At 43.7% G+C, this 26,568-nt stretch overlaps 1 protein-coding gene across 13 annotated transcripts in view; it reads right to left on the bottom strand.

The window, feature by feature from the left end:
- The window catches only part of ZBTB20 (zinc finger and BTB domain containing 20), a 665,609-nt gene that overhangs the window by 17,588 nt on the left and 621,453 nt on the right, over positions 1-26,568 (bottom strand). For 11 of the 13 annotated variants that reach the window (XM_040422894.1, XM_040422895.1, XM_040422893.1 and 8 more), the window contains one exon: positions 16,236-16,337. The gene's annotated coding sequence lies outside the window, so the exon portion shown is untranslated. Of the gene's footprint in view, positions 1-11,759; positions 11,820-11,839; positions 11,883-16,235; positions 16,338-26,568 lie in introns of those variants that run through there. The other 2 variants (XR_005777403.1, XM_040422899.1) reach the window with 2 other exon arrangements.

Raw genomic sequence — 26,568 nt, forward strand, 5'->3', positions numbered from 1 at the left:
TCCTCTGCCCATAATGGGCAATGCAGTGCGCATGAGCTGGAAATGTGTGGAGCGGCGAGGACGCTGGATTTCAGATGGAGAGGAGGAGGTAATCAGATTAAACAAGGGCGGGCCAGAGGGGTGAAAGAAGAGGGGTTTGGTAAGCAAAGCGCCAAGGGGCCTGGGCACCGGCCGCATGAACGCCGCCCCTAGGCACCTTCAGAACCTAATTACCTTATGGTATAAAAGTGTTTTTTGGAGCAAATCGGCAATGGACTGCAATATGAAAGGTACCACAGTAATCTGGGAAAGTAATGGAGAACCTGATCTGAGTGGTCTGTAATGGTCATATTTGGTGAAAGACTCCCTTTAAGAGATTACAATCCTTTACCAAGACTTCCGTGCCCACAACACTGGATTTAGATGGTCCTTACAATTGACCTCAAAACTTTCTATTAAGTTCGGTGGTTTTTATGAAAGCTTTCCAACACAAGATCCTGTTTCTGAATGTCGTCCTCCAAAAGTGTAAATAATCAGGAGAAAAATACATGTTCTTAGTGTAGTGTCCCACTAGGTAAATGTGGGCACTACACAAGGGTCAATTGGGCCACGTTGTTCTCCACCTCCTGTGGGACAGTGGCAGTGTATTTCACAGTACATTTTAATACATTTTAATGTGTATTTTTCCTGTGATATGTGCAGCAGGCCTATTATGGTGTAGTTTAACATCCTAGACACTAGAGGGAGCTAGGGAACCCCTAGTATATATATTCAGACCCAGACAGGGAGGAGTTAGTCTGTGTAGTCAGGAGTCTGTGGAGAGACAAGCTGAGGGCCTCCTCCTGACATGCAGCTAGACGGTCCAGGCTTCTAGTTGCCACCAGGAGGCTAGCAAAGGATTATAGCCTGCCTGAAGTTCCTGAGCCTTTGTTAGCTCAGAAGATTCACCCCAAGAGAAGAGTTTTCCTCCTGTGAGAAACCTGCAGTTCCCAAACCAGAGCAGAGCAGAGCAGAGCCAGTGTTCCAGCTAGTCAAGAAAGCTGAAGGGCAGAAGGATCATTAACCTAAGGCAAAGGATATATACCTGAGGAGGATTGCTACCAAGCATAAAAGACAGCATTAGGGCATACGGGCCTTGGGATACAGACAGCCAGGATATCTGAGGAAATAGTGCAGCCTGGTCTGTGAGTGTTGATTTTACCCTCTGAGTATCTTGCAAAGAACATTACCTGCCATTGTTGTAAGAGCCTGCTATTGATTAATGCTGCAAAGTGGAACTGAAACTAAATTGTATAAAGTTTGAACTGTTTCCAGTAAAGAAAAGTTTGGTTCACCACAACACTGTGTTCCTCACTTATTACAACTATAAATCGGTGTGCCACCGTTACAGGCAATGGCATCAGAAACCTTAAAGGGACCTTGCCCTAGGCACATTAAACATCTGCAACATCCAGGGCACCTCACCCACCATCAGGCCTGATCCCTATATACAGAGAGCGCCCCAGAGGACTTCTGGGCCAGCCTCTCCATCACTGCTGTACGCTGCCCAGGGTCACCCTACAAACTGTGAGTAACCCATAGCAACCCTCGTTTGCCTAAGTAACCGTGACATCACATCGCTATACCCTGCAGGGCTGCGTACTGCATTAGGCTTATGTATCTGTCCTCCTGCCCTGTGATGGACCCAAGCAGCACATTTCGCACCTATACAATAAGATGTATCATGAAGATTTTATATATTCTTGTAGGAGGCAGTAGTATAGCAGTTATATTCTTGTACATAGGAGCAGTATTATAGTAGTTATATTCTTGTACATAGGAGCAGTATTATAGCAGTTATATTCTTGTACATAGGAGCAGTATTATAGTAGTTATATTCTTGTACATAGGAGCAGTATTATAGTAGTTATATTCTTGTACATAGGAGGCAGTATTATAGGAGTTATATTCTTGTACATAGGAGCAGTATTATAGTAGTTATATTCTTGTACATAGGAGCAGTATTATAGGAGTTATATTCCTGTACATAGGAGCAGTATTATAGTAGCTAAATTCTTGTACAAAGGAGGCAGTATTATAGTAGTTATATTCTTGTACATAGGAGGCAGTATTATAGTAGCTATATTCTTGTACATAGGAGGCAGTATTATAGTAGTTATATTCTTGTACATAGGAGCAGTATTATAGGAGTTATATTCCTGTACATAGGAGGCAGTATTATAGTAGTTATATTCTTGTACATAGAAGCAGTATTATAGTAGTTATATTCTTGTACATAGGAGGCAGTATTATAGTAGCTATATTCTTGTACATAGGAGGCAGTATTATAGTAGTTATATTCTTGTACATAGGAGCAGTATTATAGTAGTTATATTCCTGTACATAGGAGCAGTATTATAGTAGTTGTATTCTTGTACATAGGAGCAGTATTATAGTAGTTATATTCTTGTACATAGGAGCAGTATTATAGTAGTTATATTCTTGTACATAGGAGCAGTATTATAGTAGTTATATCCTGTACATAGGAGCAGTATTATAGTAGTTATATTCTTGTACATAGGAGCAGTATTATAGTAGATATATTCTTGTACATAGGAGGCAGTATTATAGTAGTTATATTCTTGTACATAGGAGCAGTATTATAGTAGTTATATACTTGTACATAGGAGGCAGTATTATAGTAGTTATATTCTTGTACATAGGAGCAGTATTATAGTAGTTATATCCTGTACATAGGAGCAGTATTATAGTAGTTATATTCTTATACCTAGAAGGCAGTATTATAGTAGTTATATTCTTGTACATAGGAGGCAGTATTATAGTAGTTATATTCCTGTACATAGGAGCAGTATTATAGTAGTTATATTCTTGTACATAGGAGGCAGTATTATAGTAGTTATATTCTTGTACATAGGAGCAGTATTATAGTAGTTATATCCTGTACATAGGAGCAGTATTATAGTAGTTATATTCTTGTACATAGGAGGCAGTATTATAGTAGTTATATTCTTGTACATAGGAGCAGTATTATAGTAGTTATATTCTTGTACATAGGAGGCAGTATTATAGTAGTTATATTCTTGTACATAGGAGCAGTATTATAGTAGTTATATTCTTGTACATAGGAGCAGTATTATAGTAGTTATATTCTTGTACATAGGAGCAGTATTATAGTAGTTATATACTTATACATAGGAGCAGTATTATAGTAGTTATATTCTTGTACATAGGAGCAGTATTATAGTAGTTATATTCTTGTACATAGGAGGCAGTATTATAGTAGTTATATTCTTGTACATAGGAGCAGTATTATAGTAGTTATATCCTGTACATAGGAGCAGTATTATAGTAGTTATATTCTTATACCTAGAAGGCAGTATTATTAGGGGTGCACCGAAATTCCGGCAGCCGAAAATATCGGCCGAAAATGTACCTAATCCATTTCGGCCGATATTGTTACATATCGGCCGAAAATATGGGGTGTGGGATTTGTCACCCACCATCTGCGGGCGGGCGCCGGGCGGGCGGTTTACTGCATCTTTATTTTACCTTACAATCGTGACGCTCCAGTAAGAACTCTGCAGGCAGAGCGGAGGGCGGCGTAACGTCACTTACTCACGTGACGCGCCTGCTCCGCCTCCTTCATTTATAAAGTGGGCGGAGCAGGTGCGTCACGTGAGTAAGTGACGTTACGCCGCCCTCCGCTCTGCCTGCAGAGTTTTTACTGGAGCGTCACGATTGTAAGGTAAAATAAAGATGCAGTGAGTGATGCTGTGAGCAGCAGGGCCGGGGCTGTTATGGGTAGGGGGTCGGTGTATGGCACTGCTATGGGGAGGGGGGATCTGTGCACTGTAATGGGGAAAGGGATCTGTGCACTGTTATGGGGAAAGGGATCTGTGCACTGTTATGCCCATAACAGTGCACATATCCCCCCCCTCCATAACAGCGCCACCCACAGATCCCCCTCTCCATAACAGCGCCACCCACAGATCCCCCTCTCCATAACAGCGCCACCCACAGATCCCCCTCTCCATAACAGCGCCACCCACAGATCCCCCTCTCCATAACAGCGCCACCCACAGATCCCCCTCTCCATAACAGAGCCACCCACAGATCCCCCTCTCCATAACAGCGCCACCCACAGATCCCCCTCTCCATAACAGCGCCACCCACAGATCCCCCTCTCCATAACAGCGCCACCCACAGATCCCCCTCTCCATAACAGCGCCACCCACAGATCCCCCTCTCCATAACAGCGCCACCCACAGATCCCCCTCTCCATAACAGTGCCACCCACAGATCCCCCTCTCCATAACAGCGCCACCCACAGATCCCCCTCTCCATAACAGCGCCACCCACAGATCCCCCTCTCCATAACAGAGCCACCCACAGATTCCCCTCTCCATAACAGTGCCACCCACAGATCCCCCTCTCCATAACAGAGCCACCCACAGATCCCCCTCTCCATAACAGCGCCACCCACAGATCCCTCTCTCCATAACAGCGCCACCCACAGATCCCCCTCTCCATAACAGCGCCAATCATTAAAAAAAAAGTATTTTAAAAGTATTTGGGCAAAAAGGCAGTTTCGGTTTTCGGTCAAGGGCATCCTGAATTTTCGGTTTCGGTTTCGGACCAGAATTTTCATTTTGGTGCACCCCTAAGTATTATAGTAGTTATATTCTTATACCTAGAAGGCAGTTTTATAGTAGTTATATTCTTGTACATAGGAGCAGTATTATAGTAGTTATATTCTTGTACATAGGAGCAGTATTATAGCAGTTATATTCTTGTACATAGGAGCAGTATTATAGTAGTTATATTCTTCTACATAGGAGCAGTATTATAGTAGTTATATTCTTGTACGTAGGAGGCAGTATTATAGTAGTTATATTCTTGTACATAGGAGGCAGTATTATAGTAGTTATATTCTTGTACATAAGAGCAGTATTATAGTAGTTATATTCCTGTACATAGGAGCAGTATTATAGTAGTTATATTCTTGTACATAGGAGCAGTATTATAGTAGTTATATTCTTGTACATAGGAGCAGTATTATAGTAGTTATATCCTGTACATAGGAGCAGAATTATAGTAGTTATATTCTTTTACCTAGAAGGCAGTATTATAGTAGTTATATTCTTATACCTAGAAGGCAGTTTTATAGTAGTTATATTCTTGTACATAGGAGCAGTATTATAGTAGTTATATTCTTGTACATAGGAGGCAGTATTATAGTAGTTATATTCTTATACCTAGAAGGCAGTTTTATAGTTGTTATATTCTTATACCTAGAAGGCAGTTTTATAGTAGTTATATTCTTGTACATAGGAGCAGTATTATAGTAGTTATATTCTTGTACATAGGAGGCAGTATTATAGTAGTTATATTCTTATACCTAGAAGGCAGTTTTATAGTAGTGTGGGGATTCGCTCTGGTAGACAGGACAAGCAGATGCAGTATAGAGGCAAAGACCAGTTTATAACTCAAAAATGTCAGTGTTTTATTCACACTAGTGACGATCAAGCATGCTCAGCCGAACACCTGTTCAGCTCGAGCATCTCGATGCTCGGCACATGGTGGTACTCAGCCGAGTACCGCATGTGCTCAAGCGCCGTGCTCGAGTCTCCTCCCCGCACGTTTCTTGGCTGCTACCCAGCCAATAAATGTACAGGTAAGGCTACTTTTACACTGCCGTTTCAGGGTCCGCCGGTGAGATCCGTTTCAAGGCTCTCACAAGCGGCCCCAAACGGATCAGTTTAGCCCCAATGCATTCTGAATGGATGCGGATCCATTCAGAATGCATCAGTTTGGCTCCGTTCCGCCTCCATTCCGCTCTGGAGGCAGACACCAAAACGCTGCTTGCAGCGTTTTGGTGTCCGCCTGGCGGTTCGGAGCCATACGGATCCGTCCTGACTTACATTGTAAGTCAATGGGGACGGATCCGTCTACTATTATTGTTGTAATTGTAAACGGATCCGTCCCCCATTGACTTTCAATGTAAAGTCAGGACGGATCCGTTTGACTTACACTTGGACTTAGACTTTTTTAGACTAAGTGTATGCAGACGGATCCGTACTGAACGGATACCATAGTTTGCATTTATAGGTGCAGATCCGTCTGTGCAGATACCACACGGATTCGCACCTAGTGCAGGTGTGAAAGTAGCCTAAGTACTGCCATGTTGTCTACTGGCATTACAGTGATTGGCTGGCCGGAACGCGTCATCGGGTGCTATATAGCACCCGATGATGCATATTCGCCCCATTCGTAGTCAAGGGGGAGCTGAGCGTAGGAAGGGACAGATAGTGTAGGGAGTGTAATTGAATATTTTTTTTGTACAAAAACGTTTCAGAGACCGAAAAGTCCTTGTATGGACTATTGTGTGTGACAGCAGCGATATATGTTTCTAGTGCAACCTGCGCTAAATTGCTCAGTGTTAGGGAGAGCTGTGCATAGGACGGGACAGACAGTGTAGGGAGTGTAATAGGAAGATTTTTATACAAAAAACTTTTGTGTGCGACAGCAGCAATATATATTTTTAGCGCATCCTGCGCTAAATAGTGTCTAAAAGGCCACTGCGGACAGTTAAATTATCCGTGCCACATCTCCTGTTTAAAGTGTGCGCATCCCTAAAATATCAGTGACATCCAGTGTACCTTTTTCCATAGACACTGCGAACAGTGACATTACCTGTGGTACCTGTCCTGTATAACGTTTCCTAATCACAAATACCTTTGTCAATTTATTTGCGCATACACTTCCAAATCCTACTCTACTGTACGTGTGACAGACTTTCAAGCATATATTACATTTAAAATGAAGAAGGCGAGCATTAAGGGACGGGGAAGTGGCCGTGATGCTGATGGTGAATGCAGAGGCTGTGGCCCTGGGCGCGGAGAAACTGTGCCTGCTGCCAGAGCACAAGAAAAACAATCATCCACGATACCTAGCTTCATGTCCCAGTTTGCAGGGCGGCGCAGGACACCACTCTTGAAGTCAGACCAGTGCGACCAGGTGGTCGGTTGGATTGCAGCAGATAATGCTTCCATTCGGTAAAGCACCACCCTGTCTTCCCCCAAGTCCAGTCTCAGTAGCCAGGAGTCTGGTCAACAGAATCCTCACCCTGATCCTCCTTCCTCCCACCATGTACAGTCTGGGAAAACAAGTGACCCCACACTCGGATATTCCGAGGAGCTCTTTTCATCGCCATTACTTGATTTGGCCCTCTCGCCAAGCACGCTTGAAGAGGGACATGAGGAGATCTTGTGCACCAATGCCCAAACTCTTGAGCATCCACAGTCACAAGAAAATGACGGTGGGGAACAGCAATTAGTGTTTAATGAGGTGGATGATGATGAGACACAGTTGCCAATGAGTCAACCGCAATTACTGTCTCAACAGGTTGAGGAAGAGGATGAGACACAGTTGTCAATAACTGAGGTTGTGGTTAGGTCAACAAGTCAGGAGGATGATCAGAGTGAGGAAGTGTAAGAGGAGGTGGTGGACGATGAGGTCACTGACCCAACCTGGGAAGGTGGAAAGACGAGCGAGGACAGCAGTACAGAGGGGGAGGGATCTGCAGCACCGCAACAGGCTGGAAAAGCCAGTGGGGTGGCAAAAGGGAGAAGGCAGCCCAGACCAAACAGGTCCGCAACTGTTTCACGGAGCATCCCCTTGCAGAAATCTCCCTTGCCAAGGGGTAGATGTTCCGCAATATGGCGCTTTTTTGCGGAAAGTGCAGACGAAAAAAGAATAGTAGTTTGCAACTTGTGCCATACGAAAATGAGCCGAGGCGTGAACACTAGCAACCTCACCACCACCAGCATGATCCGCCACATGGCATCCAAGGACCGTAATAAGTGGGACGAACACCTGGGTCCACAATCTGTGTCTGTGGGTCACACCACTGCATCCTCTTCCCCTAAGTTACGTGCTGGCCAATCCCCTGTTGAAGGCGCAGGCCCGGATGCCTCCCGCCCTGCACCTGGACCTTCACAAGCACCATCAGCGACCACATCCACTTCCGTGTCCCAGCGCAGCGTCCAAATGTCCTTACCCCAGGCCTTTAAACGCAAGAGAAAATACCCAGCCACCCACCCACAGGCCATAGCACTAAATGCGCAGCTTTCCAAATTACGGGCCCTGGAAATGTTGTCATTTAGGCTTGTGGACACTGAGGCCTTCCGCAGCCCGATGTTGGCGTCCGTCCCGCGTTACGCAGTCCGCAGCCGCCACTATTTCTCAAAGTGTGCCGTGCCCGCCTTACCCCAACATGTGTCCCCTAACATCACACGTGCCCTGACCAACGCAGTTACTGGGAAGGTCCACTTAACCACGGACACATATACAAGTGCATTCGGCCAGGGACGCTACATTTCCCTAACGGCACACTGGGTGAATGTTGTGAAGGCCGGGAGCGAGTCGTACCCTGGGATGGCACAAGTGCTACCGACGCCAAGGATTGCGGGCCCTACGTCGATCAGGGCTTCCGCCAGCACCTACGTTAGTGGTTCCAAACCCCACTTCTCCTTCTCCTCCACTTCCACCTCCGAATTTTCCACGTGCAGCACCAGTTAGTCATCAGTCGGTAGCTGAGAGCATTGTAGTACGGCAGTGGGGAAGCGGCAACAGGCCGTGCTTAAGCTGGTATGCTTAGGCGACAAACAGCACACTGCCGCAGAGCTATGGCAGGGTATAAGGGACCAGACTGAGCTGTGGCTCTCGCCACTCAACCTACAACCAGGCATGTTTGTGTCTGATAATGGCCGTAACTTGGTGGCGGCTTTGGAGCTCGGCAAGCTCAGACACATCCCATGCCTAGCCCACGTGTTCAACCTTGTGGTTCAGCGGTTTCTCAAAACCTACCGTAATTTGCCTGAGCTACTAGTGAAAATGCGCCGCGTGTGTGCACATTTCTGCAAGTCATCGACAGCTTCAGCCGGTCTGTCAACGCTGAATCAGCACTTGAAATTGCCAGCTCACCGACTGTTGTGCGACGTGAGCACGCGCTGGAACTCCATGTTCCACATGTTGGCCAGGCTTTGTGAGCAGGAGAGGGCAGTAGTGGAATACCAGCTGCAACATGGTTGTCGCCTTTCCAGTCAGCTTCCGCTATTCACAAGCGAGGAGTGGGCATGGATGTCTGACCTCTGTGAGGTTTTAAGAAACTTTGAGGAATCAACACAGATGGTGAGCAGCGATAACGCTATTATCAGTGTAACCATCCCACTTCTGTGTCTACTCAAACGCTCACTGCTCACAATTAAGGACGACGCTTTGCATGTGGAAGAGTTGGAAATGGTGGAAGACAGTACAGAGGTTGATAATCAGAGAACCCTCAATTTGTCTTCTAAGCGCGAATTGGACAATGAAGAGGAGGAGGAGCAGGAGATGGTTGCCTCCGCTACAGAGGGTAGTACCCATGGAAGTTTAATTCCATCTGTTCAGCGTGGGTGGGCAGAAGAGGAGGAAGAGGATGAGGAGATTGAGAATCATCCTCCTGATGACGACAGCGAAGTCTTGCCTGTTGGGACTCTGGCACACATGGCTAACTTCATGTTAGGCTGCCTTTCCCGTGACCCGAGCGTTATACGCATTTTAGACAACACTGATTACTGGTTGTTCAACCTTCTCGACCCCTGCTACAAAGAGAACTCATCCCTCATTCCTCTGGTGGAGAGGACGAGCAAAACGGTGCAATACCAGAAGATCCTTGTTAAAAAATTGCTCCAAAAATCTCCATCTGACAACGCAGGCGGCAGAGTCCGTAGTTCCTTGGCCAACCGAGGAGGGGAGACGAGGGAACACACAGCAGTTCCAACAAAGGCAGGGCAACACCCTCCAAAGCCTGGGACAGTTTCCTGACACCCCGCCAGCACCCTCACCCTGATGCGCGGCCTAGTGTCACAAGGAGGGAAAATTTTTGGAAGACGGTGAAGGAGTACATAGCAGACCGTGTCAGCGTCCTCAATGATCTCTCTGTGCCTTACAACTACTAGGTGTCCAAGCTGGACACGTGACACGAACTGGCGCTCTACGCCTTGGAGGTGCTGGCCTGCCCTGCCGCCAGCGTTTTGTCTGATCGGGTATTTAGTGCTGCTGGGGGCATTATAACAGATAAGTGTATCTGCCTGTCAACTGAAAATGCTGACAGGTTGACTCTTATAAAAATGAACAAGGCCTGGATTGCCCCTGACTTCTCGACTCCACCAGAGGAAAGCGGCTGAACATAAAGGCACTTTAAATGTGTTGTTTATAATGTACTGAATACACTGTATTCCCATGCACCCCTTCCACCACAAACAAGGGTATATAGTTCAATCTTCCTTTTCTCATCCTCCTTCTCCTCCTCCATCATATCAACATGCTTATTCGTCGCATATAATGCCCTCGCATATGATTTTTTACAGGGTCAGCTCACCAGCAGGCCCTCGCATATAATTTTTTAGAGGGTCAGCTCACCAGCAGGCCCGCACCTAAAATCTTTCACAGGGTCAGCTCACCAGCAGGCCTTCACCTACAATCTTTTACAGGGTCAGCTCACCAGCAGGCCCGCACCTAAAATCTTTCACAGGGTCAGCTCACCAGCAGGCCCGCACCTAAAATCTTTTACAGGGTCAGCTCACCAGCAGGCCCGCACCTAAAATCTTTTACAGGGTCAGCTCACCAGCAGGCCCTCGCATATAATTTTTTACAGGGTCAGCTCACCAGCAGGCCTTCACCTAAAATCATTTACAGGGTCAGATCACCGGCAGGCCCTCACCTAATTATACCTAATAGGTAATTTGCGCGCATGCTGCCTTCCTTGGATCTGGTAGCCATAGCCGTTTCTCAGGCTCCCTCCCTGGAATCTAACCCTGATTCCCCCTTACCCGTAGTCACCATGGTTTGCACTGACAATAACATCAAAATTTGATAGGCCAAACATCCGAATGGATTGTCGCAGTCACGGGGACGTGCGATTGGCCCCATGTTATCCAGAGTTACCAAAGAGGCAGCAGGCCCTTGCCCTGGTCAGATCAGCAGGCCCTTGCTCTAAATGTTTTTGAGGGTCACCAGCAGGCCATCAATCATAATTTTTCAAGGGTGTGTATGATGCCCTCCTTTATGTGTAATAAAAGGTGTATTGGAATGCTGGTTCCTTGTAATTTTTGGCAGCCCTTTCCCTTAGTGCATAGGCTTTATGAGTGTAGGAGTCCTGAACAATTGTACCACAATGAGATTGAGGCCTCCTTCATGTGATATACAGGTTGTATCGGAGTGCCTCTTCCTTGTAATTTTTGGCAGCACTTGCACTTTATATACAAGTAAATATACAGGAAAGAATGTTTCCTAACAATTTTTCATCTAAAATCGATTTTATCTTCGGTTTTGTGCGTATTATTGTCAGTCTGTAATAGTGGCGTACTACTCGGACAACATCGTTCCCAGCAGCGACCTGGGAGTCCAAGATGCATCCAGACATCCTCTCCATGCTGTTCCCGAACCATTTTGGTGGTGTTTCCATCAATTTCTGACCTTTTCCTATGACCCAGACACCCTCCCCTCTTCAGAGCAGGGGGTGCCTGGTTTAATGCTCGGGTTCTCCCATTGACTTCCATTATACTCGGGTGCTCTACCGAGCACCCGAGGATCCGGATGTGTTCGGCCCGAGAACCTGAGCAATATGGTGCTTGATCAACACTAATTCACACTTATGGCAACAAAACAGTACGACAGTCCATTTGCAGTTTTGGTGTTCGTTCACACCTAGATAGTTCATACAGCAAAAGAGTCACCTGTTATCCTAGGTTTTAGTTCACACCCGATCGGCATTGCTCAGGACAGAGCAGACCTCCGAAACTCAGGCCTCCAGCCTAGCACACGACTCAGATCCCAATCCAACGATTGCCAGAGCTCCTCTGTCAGAGAGAGATGTAATTACCACCAGCTGACACTGCTGGCTGGGTTTTTTATAAAGTCCAGTCAAGACCCAGCCTGGAACGTGGGGAGTAGTCACCCACTCAGCACTTTGACTACTTCCAGTAAGAGCCGTCCCGGATCAGCTATTACAGCTATACTAAATAGCAAGGTGTCAAACAGCAACTGCTGCTGACACATGAAAACTGGCTCTTACTCCACCGAGGCCAGGAACCTCGGTGGCACATACCTTCGGTCAACGACGGTCCATTGCGCCTTCCTACAGTAGTTATATTCTTGTACATAGGAGCAGTATTATAGTAGTTATTTTCTTGTACATAGGAGCAGTATTATAGTAGTTATATTCTTGTACATAGGAGCAGTATTATAGTAGTTATATTCTTGTACATAGGAGGCAGTATTATAGTAGTTATATTCTTGTACATAGGAGCAGTATTATAGTAGTTATATTCTTGTACATAGGAGCAGTATTATAGTAGTTATATTCTTGAACATAGGAGGCAGTATTATAGTAGTTATATTCTTGTACATAGGAGCAGTATTATAGTAGTTATATTCTTGTACATAGGAACAGTATTATAGTAGGTATATTCTTGTACATAGGAGGCAGTATTATAGTAGTTATATTCTTGTACATAGGAGGCAGTATTATACTAGTTATATTCTTGTACATAGGAGCAGTATTATAGTAGTTATATTCTTTTACATAGGAGCAGTATTACAGTAGTTATATTCTTGTACATAGGAGGCAGTATTATAGTAGTTATATTCTTTTACATAGGAGCAGTATTACAGTAGTTATATTCTTGTACATAGGAGGCAGTATTATAGTAGTTATATTCTTGTACATAGGAGCAGTATTACAGTAGTTATATTCTTGTACATAGGAGCAGTATTATAGTAGTTATATTCTTGTACATAGGAGCAGTATTATAGTAGTTATATTCTTGTACATAGGAGGCAGTATTATAGCAGTTATATTCTTGTACATTGGAGCAGTATTATAGTAGTTATATTCTTGTACATAGGAGGCAGTATTATAGTAGTTATATTCTTGTACATAGGAGCAGTATTATAGTAGTTATATTCTTGTACATAGGAGCAGTATTATAGCAGTTATATTCTTGTACATAGGAGGCAGTATTATAGTACTTATATTCTTGAACATAGGAGGCAGTATTATAGTAGTTATATTCTTGTACATAGGGGCAGTATTATAGTAGTTATATTTCTGTACATAGGAGCAGTATTATAGTAGTTATATTCTTGTACATATGGGCAGTATTATAGTAGTTATATTCTTGTACATAGGTGCAGTATTATAGTAGTTATATTCTTGTACATAGGAGCAGTATTATAGTAGTTATACTCTTGTACATAGAAGGCAGTATTATAGCAGTTATATTCTTGTACATAGGAGCAGTATTATAGTAGTTATATTCTTGTACATAGGAGCAGTATTATAGCAGTTATTTTCTTGTACATAGGAGCAGTATTGTAGTAGTTATATTATTGTATATAGGAGGCAGTATTATAGTAGTTATATTCTTGTACATAGGAGCAGTATTATAGTAGTTATACTCTTGTACATAGGAGGCAGTATTATAGTAGTTATATTCTTGTACATAGGAGCAGTATTATAGTAGTTATATTCTTATACATAGGAGCAGTATTATAGTAGTTATATTCATGTACATAGGAGCAGTATTATAGTAGTTATATTCTTGTACATAGGAGCAGTATTATAGTAGTTATATTCTTGTACATAGGAGCAGTATTATAGCAGTTATATTCTTGTACATAGGAGCAGTATTGTAGTAGTTATATTATTGTATATAGGAGGCAGTATTATAGTAGTTATATTCTTGTACATAGGAGCAGTATTATAGTAGTTATACTCTTGTACATAGGAGGCAGTATTATAGTAGTTATATTCTTGTACATAGGAGCAGTATTATAGTAGTTATATTCTTATACATAGGAGAAGTATTATAGTAGTTATATTCATGTACATAGGAGCAGTATTATAGTAGTTATATTCTTGTACATAGGAGCAGTATTATAGTAGTTATATTCTTGTATATAAGAGCAGTATTATAGTAGTTATATTCTTGTACATAGGAGCAGTATTATAGTAGTTATATTCTTGTACATAGGAGGCAGTATTATAGTAGTTATATTCTTGTACATAGGAGGCAGTATTATAGTAGTTATATTCTTGTACATAGGAGCAGTATTATAGTAGTTATATTCTTATACATAGGAGCAGTATTATAGTAGTTATATTCATGTACATAGGAGCAGTATTATAGTAGTTATATTCTTGTACATAGGAGCAGTATTATAGTAGTTATATTCTTGTACATAGGAGCAGTATTATAGCAGTTATATTCTTGTACATAGGAGCAGTATTGTAGTAGTTATATTATTGTATATAGGAGGCAGTATTATAGTAGTTATATTCTTGTACATAGGAGCAGTATTATAGTAGTTATACTCTTGTACATAGGAGGCAGTATTATAGTAGTTATATTCTTGTACATAGGAGCAGTATTATAGTAGTTATATTCTTATACATAGGAGCAGTATTATAGTAGTTATATTCATGTACATAGGAGCAGTATTATAGTAGTTATATTCTTGTACATAGGAGCAGTATTATAGTAGTTATATTCTTGTATATAAGAGCAGTATTATAGTAGTTATATTCTTGTACATAGGAGCAGTATTATAGTAGTTATATTCTTGTACATAGGAGGCAGTATTATAGTAGTTATATTCTTGTACATAGGAGCAGTATTATAGTAGTTATATTCTTGTACATAGGAGGCAGTATTATAGTAGTTATATTCTTGTACATAGGAGCAGTATTATAGTAGTTATATTCTTGTACATAGGAGCAGTATTATAGTAGTTATATTCTTGTACATTGGAACAGTATTATAGTAGTTATATTCTTGTACATAGGAGCAGTATTATAGTAGTTATATTCTTGTACATAGGAGGCAGTATTATAGTAGTTATATTCTTGTACATAGGAGCAGTATTATAGTAGTTATATTCTTGTACATAGGAGCAGTATTATAGTATTTGCATTGAATCCTCTATAAATAGCAGAATCTTTTACTGTGAGGCACTAGGGTTGCGGTGCTGTGTAATGTAACCAGGGCAGAGATAAAACACAAGGAAACTCGGAGCTCATTTAGATATAGTTCTGACAGCAGATAAGTGTGTCCTAAAATAAGAAGCTAATTAGCCCATACATTGCTGGTTGTTCTGTAATGTAAGTGATGTTTATCAGGGAGACGACTGCAGCGGAGACTGTCCTCATTTCTCAAGGACTTAACACTTTTCTTGGGGGGTTGGGGGAGGGGTGCAGGTACATTTAGTGACTATTTGTACGATGGATATTCATCCATAACATTAATATCTTGTGTGTGGTCATAGCTTTATACGATGATGAGTCTGGTGATCTGTGGGGCCAGCAGTCATGAACAAGACTCAAACTGACTTCCTGTCTGACCAGTCACAGCTAGAAGAGACATGTGGAAACCGCTTTATGTACATGAAGAGCGGTCGCTTTGTAAATGAAGAGTTCCACAACTTTCTAATATACTTTGTGTTCCTTTTACTCATTGCTCTTAGGCCTCATGCACACGACTGTTGTTCTGGTCCGCATCCAAGCCGCAGTTTTTGCAGCTCAGGTGCAGACCCATTCACTTCAATAGGGCCACAAAAGATGCAGACAGCACACGGAGTTACGTAGCCCCGTAAAAAATAATATAACATGTCCTATTCTTGTCCATTTTGCAGACAAGAACAGGCATTTCTGTTCCGTTCTGCAAATTGCGGAAGGCACACGGGCGGCTTCCGTGTTTTGCGGATCTGCAAAAAACTGAACGGTCGTGTGCACGAGGCCTTAGTAGATGGAACATTCTTCTTTACAGAAAGAGTCCGACGACGAGTTGTCACAAAGTCCTGCTCACAGATCTGCCAGGACAGGAGACATTTACACTGCTGGGTTTAGCCCACAGATGGTTTATCTATGCTAATACATTGTAACGATCCCTCAGCTGTATGAACGGGATGGGTTTTAAGGCTGTGAATACAAACAATAAATGCTCCTTTTTGACAGCAAGGTGAGATACTGAAAATGTTGAGGAACTGGAGCACAGAGTATATTAGAAACCTGCAGAACATAATAATAATAATAATTAAAGGGGTAGTTCGACAATAATAAAAAAAAAGAATAGTAGAAGCAAATGTTAAGTATATGAGCAGGTCACCGATTATGGCAGGTATTATATACGGTTGGTCGTAGTAGGAAGACTTACAGTAGGAAGGGAACCGTGTCACTCCTCGGGTAGCTCACTCCAGGTCTCTGGTTTAGTGCAGATAATCATTTGGGAATAAAAGGGAGAGAGGCAGCATGGAGGCTGTGGAGAGAAGGAGAACATCATGGTGAGACCTATGGTGGGAGATAACAGTCTATGTAACACTGCACTACCCTGATCCCCGCACCGATCCTCCGCCGCTCCCATTCCGGTGCTTGCCGGGTTCTCTCTGGTCTCTTACTTCCTTGTCCCGTTTCGAAACACATGAAATGCCGCGCAGCCAATCACTGGCCACAGTAGTGACCTGCATCAGCCAGTGATTGGCTAGGTGGACATTCCCAGGAGCAGGAGGTAGAGGTCATCGGGGGCCCACACAGCGGGAGCAGCGGGGATCAGGGAGGCGGGTATCATGGTCTTTTGTGATTTCGAACCTACTCAGATCCTCCTGCCAGCTAGTTTTTTTCTTTAAAAAAAAAAGTGAAAACTGTTCATTAACATTTTCTAGACTGAGGCATCATCGATGGAAGTGATAGGCCAAAAAGCCTGAGACTGCACTGCTGAGAAATCCAGGCCCCTTCTGCTTTCTGGCAGTGCTGTCAAAGAAACCTTGCATGAATCCAAATCACCGTCGCCATCAATATCTACCAGAGATCTGAGAAGGACGTCGATATCGATGCGGAAGGTGCAATCGGCAGCAAGGAATCGTCGTGACTAAAGGCTAAGGCTACGCAAAGACATAAGATCGCAACGCCGCGGCTGTAAAATCCTGACGGATGATGGTGAACATGGTCGCACTGATAAGCGGCAGGTTCGGATTTCTTGGGTTGCGGTTTCTTGCGGCCACATTCACTATCATAGGTCGCGATATAGCAGCAAAACACTGCGATTTTACATCACCCCGCCGCCGTCTCTGTGGATTTTCCATGTATATTTGGGCAAGTGTAAGTCAATGGGTATGTGGAGAAGACGGACAGCACATGTGTGAATAAGGTCCAATTGTCTACGTTTTCATCAGCAGCGTGTCCGGTAATGGAATGAAGCATATCACTGGGTACAAATGAAAAAGACATGGCTGTTTTCTACCGATAATAGCGCCACACCTGTCCGCAGGTGGTGCATGGTACTGCAGCTCAGCCCAATTCTCTCTTACTGTAATACCAGACAGGTGTGGCGCTGTTTCTAATCCCGAACAATACCTTTGGATATTTTTCTTAGCAAATTGTGCCCTTATATCAATGACTGCCGAGTGGCAAGGGGCGGGGAGGAGACGCTGATCTTCACAGCCATCAAGGAGGCAGAAGCCAGTCAGTATCAGGGGACGTCTGCTCAGACAGCATTGATTTCCCCGGCCTTTGTCTCAGTTTGGTTTCTGTCTCGTTGCGAGGTGCTCGCAGTTACTACAAGTATCATGAATCACGTCTCTGTTCACAAACAGAGCTGCAATTGTCCTGCAGAAGCCCCGGTAACTGCATGTCTGATAATGGGAAGTCATGTTCAGGTAGGGAATCTGTCTCGCTCCCAGGCACACATAATGCCGATGATGTCACATGTAGCCAGCCTACGAAACTGGCAGGTAGCGTCGCGACATGGGGTACTAAACCTCATTGCCCATAGCTGGTAGGGGCCCTGACTGTAAGAGAGAAAATGGGGCCCCGTGAGCACTCCATAAGGCGGCATATGATATGCCTACAGGTCCATAAGAAGTGCCGCCATATCCGGTTTATGTATGTATCTGCATGGCAGGTCTATCATATCAGGACGCCATCTTTGGTGATACCAGTTGATACCATTTGTTGCAATATTCCATTCACATAGAATTATCAGAGACGTCAAAAGCTGTAACGAGGTGTGCAATCGAATGGCGCAATCAGTGCCCAGTATGTTCGGGAGGACATTTTCTGGGTTAGCTGACCCCGCGTTGAATGTACGACAGCAGCGCGGAAGATTCAAAGAGGAAATCTGGAGCATCTGAACACTAAGGCAGATTTCTACGTAGATAATTGATTCTAATTAGATCTGAGCACCAAATGTCCCCAAATGGCAGGAGCGGCCGCTGTTTGTTCAGAACAAATGACTTGTTTAGATGTTGTACAGCATGAGAGAGCGGTACGATGGGGCGCAGGGCCGGGCGACGGCCGAGGACAGGGGGCAATGGTTTTCAGGGAAGAAAGAGGGGAACATGTGAATTATAGAGGGTGTCAAGTATAAGATTTGGAGGAGAAGGGCGCAGGACCTGATCCTGAGATTTTCAATTTAGAAATTCAAATTTAGCAAATAACAAATTTTAAAATGCAAAAGTACACATAAAATCAAAGTGTCCACCCTGAACAGGTACAAGAAAAATAATGCTTCTTCATAGGAGCTGAGCCAATCGCCTACACAGATACAGCATGAATCCGTAGAAAACAGGTCACTGTATTATACTCCAGAGCTGCACTCACTATTCTGCTGGTGCAGTCACTGTGTACATACATTACTTATCCTGTACTGATCCTGAGTTACATCCTGTATTATACTCCAGAGCTGCACTCACTAGTCTGCTGGAGCAGTCACTGTGTACATACATTACTTATCCTGTACTGATCCTGAGTTACATCCTGTATTATACTCCAGAGCTGCACTCACTATTCTGCTGGTGCAGTCACTGTGTACATACATTACTTATCCTGTACTGATCCTGAGTTACATCCTGTATTATACTCCAGAGCTGCACTCACTATTCTGCTGGTGCAGTCACTGTGTACATACATTACTTATCCTGTACTGATCCTGAGTTACATCCTGTATTATACTCCAGAGCTGCACTCACTATTCTGCTGGTGCAGTCACTGTGTACATACATTACTTATCCTGTACTGATCCTGAGTTACATCCTGTATTATACTCCAGAGCTGCACTCACTATTCCGCTGGTGCAGTCACTGTGTACATTCATTACTTATCCTGTACTGATCCTGAGTTACATCCTGTATTATACTCCAGAGCTGCACTCACTATTCTGCTGGTGGAGTCGCTGTATACATACATTACATATCCTGTACTGATCCTGAGTTACATCCTGTATTATACTCCAGAGCTGCACTCACTATTCTGCTGGTGCAGTCACTGTGTACATACATTACTTATCCTGTACTGATCCTGAGTTATATCCTGTATTATACTCCAGAGCTGCACTCACTATTCTGCTGGTGCAGTCACTGTGTACATACATTACTTATCCTGTATTATACTCTAGAGCTACACTCACTATTCTGCTGGTGGAGTCACTGTGTACATACATTACTTATCCTGTATTATACTCCAGAGCTGCACTCACTATTTGGCTGGTGCACTCACTATGTACATACATTACTTATCCTGTATTATACTCTAGAGCTGCACTCACTATTCTGCTGGTGGAGTACCTGTGTACATACATTAGTAAAATTTCATAACTATTTCTAAAAAAAAATTGTCCTATGTCTAGGTCGTTGATGTGTTGTGCTGGAGAAAGATTTTCTATTCTCTAGTAATGTTTTATTTCAGTTTTTTTATTTTTTTTCCAGTTTTTGGAGGCAATGCTCTCTCAATCCTACATACATTTAGGTCAGACTCGCTGCGTCCATAATTCCAAACGATAACCAAATCTGAAACCAAAATTTTTAATTCCCGTCCTCGCAGCATTGGCCTCTCAGCTGTTTCAGGTATGGAAAATTTTAGAGGAAATATTAATTTGAGGAGAAAACTATCGTTACAGGTTTTTTTTTCTTCTAAGGTTCCAGGGCGTCTTTTTAAAGTAACATGTAACGTGTGGACTCAAAACCTCAATGCAGCTGGAAAATATAATTCGTAATTGACTGTTCTCTACCATCTGGGGACAAGAAAACTTTCTGCCTGGAAAAACAAGCACGCAAAAAAAAAAAAAAAAAAAAAGACAAAAACAAAACAAAAACCTTCCTGGCCCGAGGTTCTTGGCCATTTAAACAAAAAAAGAACCAAAAAAATTAAATAAGGTAATTGATGACATGGAAACTGCAGCGCTCCAGACGACAGGGACGATATATCAGTCACAGAACAGACACTTTGATTTTTCAAGACAAGCTTAGATCATTGCAGCGGAAATACCCAGATGTCATAAAGATCTAAACCATTGAAGCCCAAGGCCTTTGGACAAGTTTGTGAGCTCTGTATAATTAAAGCAGAAAACCAAATCTGGAACCAGAAAATCACAATAATAATAATTGGAAAAACGTTGGTTTCTATGTAGGAAACTTTAACGGGAAGCAAATGTTGATCCTGGAGCGTATTTAAAGGTTTAAGAAGCCCTGAGACGTCTCAGATCCCCGTGGTTTCACTTCATAGACTCATCTGCCTGCAGTTCACGGTCCCTTTGTCTACATATAATGATTCATTTCTAGAAAGGATTTATGGACACAAGATCTCCAGGAGATAGAGATACCAACTCTGGTGGTCATGGTGGTGCATTTAGGATCTAATAGTGGACACAAATCTCTTTCCTAAGCCCTGGTGGTGATGGTAGGGGCAATGATGGCGCATTTAAGATCTAGAGGAGGACAGAGTTCTCTTTCCTAAGCCCTGGTAGTGATGGTAGGGGCAATGATGGCGCATTTAAGATCTAGAGGAGGACAGAGTTCTCTTTCCTCAGCCCTGGTGGTGATGGTAGGGGCAATGATGGCGCATTTAAGATCTAGAGGAGGACAGAGTTCTCTTTCCGCAGCCCTGGTGGTGATGGTAGGGGCAATGATGGCGCATTTAAGATCTAGAGGAGGACAGAGTTCTCTTTCCGCAGCCCTGGTGGAGATGGTCTTGTATTTAGGATTTGAAGGTGGACACACATCTCTTTTCTCAGCCCTAGTGGTAGTGATCATGTATTTAGGATATGATAGTGGACAGACATCTCTTTCCACTGATGGTGCATTCAGGATCTAATGGTGGCGATGATCATGTATTTAAGATCTTATGATGGACACAGGTCTTTCCTCAGCCCTGGTGGTGATCGTGGTGCATTTAGGATCTAACGGTGGACACACTTCTCTTTCCTCTGCCCTGGTGGTGATGGTGGTTGTGATGATGGTGCATTTAGTACCTAATGGTAGACACACTTACTTTTCCTCAGTTCTGATGGTGATAATGATGGTGCATTTAGGATCTAATGGTGGACTAACTTCTCTTTCTTCAGACCTGGTGATGACGGTGAATTGAATATCTAATTGTGGACACAGGTCTCTTTCCTGAGCCTTGGTGGTGATGACGGTGGTCACTGTGCTTTTAGGATCTGATGGTGGACGCACTTCTCTTATTATTATTAAATATACTGTACACATAAGCTTGTTTTTAGCAAAAAATGAGGTTTTATTCTAAGAATACAGGAAACAGCAAGGCTAAAATTTTCCAAGATGGGTAGGAAACCTCAGTAACATTTTATAAATCGTCTTCGCCCTGCGTCACCTTGGAGACCCGTAGGATAAGGACTGAGATTTTAACCGGCGTGTTACAGTACAATCAAGACGGCAATATGTTAGCATATTCAGCGGTGTACCTAAAAGGGGTGTTGAGGGCAAAGATAAAGTTGAGCTTTAGGGTCTGAATGGGGTAAATGCCCCTTTACCAGACAGGAGCAATATCAATGGACAGTGCAGCAGAGAGTTTGGATCCTGTTTACCAGGAGAGTAAAGGGCCTTTTACGTTCATAAGAATGTTTTCGGGGATGTGCTGCCAACATAACATAAAATGTGAGGGGAACGAATGCCCGTTTGACCCCCATACAATTTTAATCGGCTGTTTAAACCAGTATCAATAAACTTGTTTCATCCTCAGTTGTTGCTTGTTACGTCATCAATCATTGCTAGGACCTTCTAAAGAAAAAAAATACTAAGGCTCAGTTCACATGTGGGCCTGACCCGACGCTCAAAGCCTTCATTACAGACCCCATTATAACTCAATTGTTGCTGGTGTCCCATCATGCAACAGGTCCCACAACAAATGTTATCAGAACAGAATCTGCCACAAAGTCTAAGACAAAAAAATCGAACCCTAGGAGACTTTTTCTCTTCTTTTTTTCCCAGATAGGAGAAGGAGATCAGTATCCATTCTTCACTTTCTGCCAGGGCATTGTCTATATGCCTAAATGCAGTCATCATACAATATTATGGCTGAAGTCTCTTCCCCCGGGAATTTTTTTTTATGGTCTGGAAATGTCATTGACAAGCACTGTGCATCATTTTGGTGTTTTCCACATTTTAAGAGGTCTCTCCCCCTTTAGAAGTAAAACAATCTCCAGCCATCAATCTGAATCGTCTATATCCTCTGAAGGCATACAGGTGTCTAGGCGTGGGTGTCTCCTGGGGTGACCATGCAGTTCACGCGCTTGAGTTTTCTCAGTCATCGTATTATTTTTGCATAAAAACTCATTTTTAACCAAGAAGAATCTGGTCATGTCCACCATCTGATGCTAAATAACTCCGATCCGCATCAGACACCACCACCATGGCAGGGAACCCTATGTGTCTTAGCAGGAGATGGACTTGGAAGTCGCTGAAGGTGGAGAATCCTTTTAGATGTCTTGCCCATCCATCAGGACACATTGTGCATCTAGATAAGAGGAATCCTATAAATGTGAGCTCAGGACTACGGGACTTGTTGTGTCTTCACAGTGAGGGAGGCCACAACATTGCTCTATTCATGAAAGGCCATGGCCAGGTCGGCACAGAGCCCGCTCTCAGTCGTTGACCTTTGCGCGGTTTGGCTGTCCAGACAGTCCATGTTTTCCCCCAGTGACTGCTTGACAATTGATTCCTCTTCTGACATCTCAGCGTGCGCGCTCTCAGACTGCTCCCATCGATTAGTGTCTCATCAGCGGATGAATCCTTTGTTGGTTACCGATCAATGCTATAGACTAAGTCTGCCTCTGTGTTTTCTTCTCGTCGTGTGTAAAGGAGAGAGCGGCTCTAATGATTCCTCCTTTTAATATGAGCTTTTGATGATCGCTTGTACCTTTCAATACAATTAAAAGGTCCACATATTGCAGCTCTCTGCAGCACGTACCTAATTGAGAGGCTTGTAATTGAGGAGAGGCTGTTTGATCAGTATTTACCAGTAGCCCGTTTGTTGTTTTCGCTCTGATCCGATGTATTAACAGGTTTGTTGCCAGAAAAAAAAAACTACTTAAACCATTCACGGAGTTAAAATATTTCACGGCTGCCACGATCGTGATCAGATCTATTACGAGGATTCTGCTAGACTGAACTATGCTACATGAGCCAGTGATGATGTCATCACTGAACTTTATCACTGAAGTCCTCGCTCACCCTGGAAATATCAGGTGGAATAAGTGAGCGGATGAGATCTTGATGAGGCTTTTGGGTTGTTTTCATCCCAGTGACTGCAACCGGGCAATAACCAAAACCAAGAAAGGGCAAAAAACATTTTGACCCGCTGGGCGCGGGGGGAGGCAGGCAGGAAGTGCTGGAAATCAGCTGCTCCTGGTTGTCTGATGGTGCTCGTAAACAGAAGGTGGAATCAGCAGAGGTGGTCATCCTGCAGCTATAAGCATTTTAATTTTGGGAAGAAGTCAGTCCATGTGGAGGACAAAGAGGGGCTTTTGCCATGTAGGAGAACAGGCGGAAATATGACATGAGGTAAAAAAAGAGGGGGGGGGGCATTTACAGCTTGGGGAACTGGGGCCGTGAAGGTTTGTGGAAGAATGGGGGACAATTTTGCTGTAGAAGAATGGGGGACATTTTTTGCATAGAAGGACGGGGGACATTTCTGGCGTATAAGGACTGGGGACATTTCTGGCGTATAAGGACTGGGGACATTTTGGTGCAGTAGGATCGGGACAGTTTTAGTGTAGACGAATGGAGGACATCTCTGGTGTAAAAGTATGGGGACATTTTTGCTGTGGAAGAATGGGGACATTTTTGCTGTGGAAGAATGGGGACATTTTTGCTGTGGAAGAATGGGGACATTTTTGGCGTGGAAGAATGGGGACATTTTTGGCGTGGAAGAATGGGGACATTTTTGGCGTGGAAGAATGGGGACAATTTTTGGCGTGGAAGAATGGGGACATTTTTGGCGTGGAAGAATGGGGACATTTTAGAATGGGGACATTTTTGGCGTAGAAGAATGGGGACATTTTTGGCGTAGAAGAATGGGGACATTTTTGGCGTAGAAGAATGGGGACATTTTTGGCGTAGAAGAATGGGGACATTTTTGGCGTAGAAGAATGGGGACATTTTTGGCGTAGAAGAATGGGGACATTTTTGGCGTAGAAGAATGGGGACATTTTTGGCGTAGAAGAATGGGGACATTTTTGGCGTAGAAGAATGGGGACATTTTTGGCGTAGAAGAATGGGGACATTTTTGGCGTAGAAGAATGGGGACATTTTTGGCGTAGAAGAATTTGGACATTTTTGGCGTAGAAAAATGGGGACATTTTTGGCGTAGAAGAATGGGGACATTTTTGGCGTAGAAGAATGGGGACATTTTTGGCGTAGAAGAATTTGGACATTTTTGGCGTAGAAGAATTTGGACATTTTTGGCGTAGAAGAATGGGGACATTTTTGGCGTAGAAGAATGGGGACATTTTTGGCGTAGAAGAATGGGGACATTTTTGGCGTAGAAGAATGGGGACATTTTTGGCGTAGAAGAATTTGGACATTTTTGGCGTAGAAGAATGGGGACATTTTTGGCGTAGAAGAATGGGGACATTTTTGGCGTAGAAGAATGGGGACATTTTTGGCGTAGAAGAATTTGGACATTTTTGGCGTAGAAGAATGGGGGACATTTTGGTGCAGGAGGGATATTTTTAGTGAAGAAGGATGGGGACATTTGCTTGGAGACTGTTATCCCAGGGAATTAAGGGACATTTAAGGCATGGAAGAACGTTGGCATTTGCTGTATAGGAGAACAGGGGACATTACCACATTCAATAAAATTATTCTCTGTTGGAGAATAGGGACAACTGGCATGTTGAAGTATGGGGAGGAGATGTAAATGGGTTTGCAACCCTAACTTTGCATCTAAATACCATACTAGGGCAGAGTGGCTTGATGGCATCCACCTGGCACTGAAAACCTGGGACACATGCCCCATACGCCCATGATGGGAGACTCAGGGAAACATCCCGGAGTAAAGGCTAGAGCCCCTCAGCACATTGCATCCCTCATCAATGGCGTATTCACAAGTCACACTCGGTCACTATGGACTGGAGGCTTCTCGCCTTCCTCCTTTTTTCGGAGAAATCCGGCAGACGTGTCGCCCGTTGTTAAGAGTGAAGATGTTCATCGGTGATAACCGCAGATACAATCGTGCTCCAATGTCTTATCATCTAGGGGTTAACACTGGTGAGGGATGAGTCACTGGGATGACATGGGAGTGATTTTGTGGCACGGTGTCTTTTTGTGTTATCAAGGCCAGGCAGGAGCAGATTTACAACACGCTTGCACATAATGGCAAATGCTGCTGGCAGATTAGGACGAGCGCGGAGCGAGCAGCCCCTGTCCTAATGTTGTCGGGTTGAAAGCCCTTACCCTGTGCATTACTGAGCGGCGCTCATTGTCTGCACCGAGCGGCCACCAATTCACAGGCAAACCCTTCATGGATTTTACTGAATAAATTGGGGTTAACACATTCACTGCCGGCACACTGTGACAGCCACTGATGCTTGCACAGGCCGCTCATACGTTACTATATGTTCATAGGCTTTTCATGCTGTACGCTCATACATACATGTTCATATATTATCATAGATGTATCATAGATTCCCACATTCATACGTGTTCATACCGTCATTCGTCCATTCAGGTGTTCCTGTAATCAGAGATGTTCACTGATTTATGTCTGTAGACGTTCATACAGACATAGATGTGTGATATCTGTCGCTCACAGAGGATTGCCTACAATGATACGCTATAACAAACCTTCTACAAAACTAGGCGACGGTGGATCACTGACAACAAGCAGAGATCTCGATCAAATACCCTGAATTCAGAATGAATAGTGGGGGATCCTGGACCCTAAGCCTGTCTCTTACTCTGGAGGACCCGGGATGTGCATGCGTTACATGGACAGCCCATTGATTTCAATGAGAGCTGTGTAATACCGTGTTTCTCCTGCGGTGGTGCTGCAGGGAAATTGCATACTTGCTCGCAGGTTCTTGCACAGCTGATCGCTGGGGATCCCAGCAGCATGAACCCCAGCGGCTGGATTGTTGGGTCTCCTTCTAACAAAAAGGGATACTAAAAAAGTGGACACCCCTTTCCTTCACGAGACTGGACAATCTCTTTAAATTTTAAAAATGAATTCCCATTGTCCCTTAAGTGAGTGCAGAGCCA

The sequence above is a fragment of the Bufo bufo genome, chromosome 3 (genome assembly GCF_905171765.1).
Source record: "Bufo bufo chromosome 3, aBufBuf1.1, whole genome shotgun sequence".
NCBI classification, from domain to species: domain Eukaryota; kingdom Metazoa; phylum Chordata; class Amphibia; order Anura; family Bufonidae; genus Bufo; species Bufo bufo.